Source organism: Neomonachus schauinslandi, chromosome 4, assembly GCF_002201575.2.
Source record: "Neomonachus schauinslandi chromosome 4, ASM220157v2, whole genome shotgun sequence".
Classification (NCBI taxonomy): domain Eukaryota; kingdom Metazoa; phylum Chordata; class Mammalia; order Carnivora; family Phocidae; genus Neomonachus; species Neomonachus schauinslandi.
Genome location: NC_058406.1, coordinates 174,378,055 through 174,382,527, shown reverse-complemented (window position 1 = coordinate 174,382,527; position 4,473 = coordinate 174,378,055).

The following is a 4,473-nucleotide window of genomic DNA, read 5'->3' as shown; positions in this document are numbered from 1 at the left end:
AAAGAAAGAAAGAAAGAAAGAAAGAAAGAAAGAAAGAAAGAAAGAAAAGAAAGAAAGAAAAGAAAGAAAGAAAGAAGAAAGAAAGAAAGAAATAGAAAATCTGGTTTTATGCCCTAACCCAGCTAATTTCTTTCTCAGTGACCTGGGCAAATAATTTAGTCCTTTTATTTTTATTCTTTCTTTCTTTCTTTTTTTATAATTTAGTCCTTTTAAGACTCCATTATTTCTTTGTAAAGGAGTCTAAGAACACTCCCTTGCAGGGTTGGAGTGAGGATCCAGTAGGCAAATGTATTAGAGAGTGCTTTGTGAATTGCATACATGCTATTGTTTGGAGCTGACATCAGTTTGGGATTCCTAGCAAATAACTTTATCTCAGAAGAATCAAGAAGAAGATAATCACAATTACTCTTTAAACCCTGACATTCAAGCATTATAGAATTGCAAAAGATCATGGTAGAAAGTCTGAGATAGCTCTGCCTAACCTCTTGTTGGGCACAGAGAGAAACCAGTTGTAGGGAAGAAAGTGGACTGAACATCATGGGGGATGAGGTGAATCTTAATGATCTTTGCTCTTTGTTCCTTATCAGTATGCTTCAGAATGCCATGTATACAGTAAGAGTTCAATAAATGTTGCTAGAAGTGAAAGAATTCACTCATTGTCAAACACAACCAGTGTTGCTGTTGACAATGGCATTTTGGAATCTTTTCTCTTTAATCCACACTCCAGGTATCTCTTCTTCCAATATCAAACCTTACAGAGAATGTGTTTGCTGGTCACCCGAGTCAGCTTGAAAAGGAACATGGCCCCCATAAGCCAGCAACATCCTGGTAAAAGCCACTCCTAGCTTCAACTTCCAATGGCAGTTCACTGAAGTCTTAAAGAGCATTTAATTCTTGTCAAACCATCTTTCAATACCATTTTAATGTATATAGCTGGGCAAATTTACAAAATGTTGCCCAACACATTACCTTATTCAATTTCCTGAGCACTCTGATGAAGTAGGCACTATTATTTCCATTTCCCAGAGTAAGAAGTTGAGGCTCTGAGAGTCTGCATAACTGCTTATTGATGTACAGACACTGACAGCACTGGAGTTCGAACACAGAACTCTTGCTTGCAAGTGGATTCTGTTAATACTAGCTTATAAAATATCAAATAGGCATCTTTTGCTGCTTCTGTTTCTTCTTCCTTCCTTTTTCTCTCTCCCTCTCTCCCTCTCTTGTTTCCTACAAGCTCTTATTAGTGCGGTGTTAGGTGCCTCACGGGGCACAGAAGCAGGGGAACAATGAATAGAACAGCCCCTGTCTTTGAAGAATTGACAGTCTACTGAAAAAGAGGACCTACAGGTAAGAAGGTAATTCCAAATACAGGTGATCTTTGCTAAGCACCAACCCTGATTGAGTAGAGCCTAAAATTGTGAACTGCCAAGCACCTCACTGACTGGAAGATGGGAGAGAGAGATAAACACCTGTCCAGGGCACCACTGTTGCCTTCCATCTGGAAAAATCATTCACTGAATCCCAGGCTGCCCCTTTCACAATACGTAGGCTTTCAAAGTCCATGCCTTCACCTTCCCCGCTCTCTTTGGTGTGATGAAAGGTGGGTGTGACGCATCCAAGTGGAATCTGCAAATCGCTGATCCTTTAAAACATACTTTTGTAAATACCAATAAAACAAGTCTCAACATTCATTCCTCATTCAGGGAGTTCATTCAACCAGGAGCCCTGGAGGAGGGAAGCTACTCCCTACGAACTGTTCTCCTTTCAGGGCTCTCATCTGAAACTGAAACTCCTCTCCATGCTCTTCCCCTTTGCCTGCCTTGCTTGATTTTGAGTCAGTCTATAATCCCTTCTGCTTTCCCTCCTTTGTCTGCCTTCACTTTGTCTGAACAGCAGAACTGGTTATGTTTGCCACTCCAAAGTGTGTCCAAGTCTGAGAATAATACCCCCCAGGCACTCAGTAACTCTCTGTTCAATGAAGAAATGAATGGATGAATGAAGGAATGGATAATGGCCAGGTTTAAATACCCTACCATTTACCAGTTGCCTGACACTCAGGAAGGTATTTAACTTGGTTGTGCCTCAGTTTCTCGTCTTTGTGAACGGTGTGTGGAAGATTACAGAAATGCCTATGTTTACGTACTCTATAAAGCAACTGTGATTCATTCTGGTACTCAAAAAATGGTAGCGATGATGATTATCATTATCATTATTAAAGAGACCTGAAAGTGACCTGAGAGCCACAGGAGGAATGTTCCTGTATGGTGAGGAGGGTCAGGGGGATAGCTTCTGTTAGCTGCGAGGAGGAGAGGATTTAGGCAAGCAGAGGAAAAGGTGCAGGGGAAGGCATCTCGGCCAGTAATACTGGGGTAAAGGGAGGAGGTCTGAAATATTCTGAAGACAAGAAGAATAAGGTGAAAGGTGGGGAGTCAGGCAAGGCTGTAGAAAGAGGTGAGGGGATGAGGAAAAGTATATGATCAAATGGGTCCCTAAAATTAAGTTGTTAGTGATTATTACGTGCTTATCATATGACACTGAAATATGGCATAAACTGTGCCCAGCAAGGGGAGCTGGTACCCAGTGCCATATGAGTGGTAAGGGTGACAGCACAGGGGTGTCTGACTGCTGTGGGGGCACAGAGGAAAGAGGGTGGCACTGTCCTTGGGCATCTGGGAGAGGCCTCATCATGAGCACTGGCTCATCAAGGATTCCTTCCTCCTCTCTTGCTCTCTCATTTGCTCACTCATTTATTTCATATATATTCTTGAGCACCTGCTAATTTGCTAGGTATAGAGCTGGATGCTAGGGACATAGCTAGAACAAGACAGACTCAGTCATGGAGCCTTGAGTTCAGTAGGTGATCTCCTGGTGTTGATGGGGAAGATGTCACTGGAAGCAGAGACAGTGGCATGACAAACAGCACGGAGAACTTTCAAACAAGCATGGGTTTTCACAGGCAGCCCAGTGGGAATGGCAGGGATGTGCACAGTCCAAATGTCCTTTGGGGTTGAGGCTGACATAATATGCCAAGCAAAGGAGCAGATGGAAGATGGTAAACAGGGAGATTCATGTTTCAGAAGGAAGCCTCTGGTGGCGGGTGGGCTGGAAGGGAATGAGATAGCCCTTTTATAGAAATAATAGTGGAGATGTGGAGGGCTTCTCGGAGGAGGCAAGGTGAACTATAGAGTCAGATGGTGAGGCAAAAGGCTGTTTCTGGATGCAGCGCTCTCCCCATAGTCAGGAGTGAAGGAGAACACACAAGCCACTTAGTTGGAGGCTGGGGAGGGGCAATGAGCCCCTGAATGGGGAAAGAAGGAGCCTGAGGGTGGGAAGAGACAAACTTCAATGTGACAGATGTTGGGGTCCTAATTGTGACCAGAAGACTGACGGTCTAATTCTGCGAGGTGCCATCCCTAGCATTTCCGCTTCGCAGGGATTCACCCTGGACCTCTGAGAAGAAGGGGTGGGTTTATTGGCGTCAGTCCCATTCTTTGTAGTGGGATAACTTTATGACATCTGAGGAAGAGTCACCCAGTTCACAGTTCACTTAGTGCTGAATTTGAGATTCAAAATGACTTTGGATGGAAAAGGGTGGAGGCGAACAGCAAATCACTCAAAATTCCATGTGTAAAAATAAAACAAACATGTCTTGATTTATCAACACCTTTGTGAAATCTCTTCCATCCAGTTAAGGTCTTGTGCCAGGGTAAGTGGCGTGAAGAAAAGTCAATGCAAAGACTTTTGTAAAATCTCTCTCCTTTGCTTGAGTTTCTTTCCCACTCAGGTTCTTTTTTTGTGCTGCATGCCACATTCTGAAGAACACAGACAGAAATTCCCCAAAGATTTCTTTCTGCCAAGGCCCCTCTGCTCCCACAACACTTTTTACATTTCCCCAGTGACAGTTCCTTAACTACAGACCATCATCATTATTTTTCTTACATGGAGGCAGCACTGAACCCTTTTCTCTAGTGGCCTCTTCATCTAAAGCAGGGTCCGGCACACCCCTGAATAAATGAATATTTGCTGAACAAACTGAATGATTAATGGTGGCTAACATGTGTTCTGGCATTCTCTATTGCCTGCTTTTGCAAGGGACACTTGTGGGGATGAGGGGAAGAGAAAGTGTTAAGCAAAGACTTTCTTTCCTGTGCCTTACTCATGTCACTGCCCATTCTGTGTGCTTAAAAGGAAGAATTTGCTTCAGACGAAACTGCATGTGGTGTCCTGCAGGGGCTCATAAATTCCAGTTGGCAGAAACAGCTGGGGTAGTTGCCTAAGAATCTCTAGAGATTCTGATTCAGTAGTTTCGGGGTGGACCCTGGAATGAAAAAAAAATTGTATCTCTGTATCTGTATCTCTGTCTATCTATCTATCTATCTATCTATCTATCTATCTATCTATCTATCATCTATCATCTATCATCATCATCTATCTATCTATCTATCTATCTATCTATCTATCTATCTATCTATC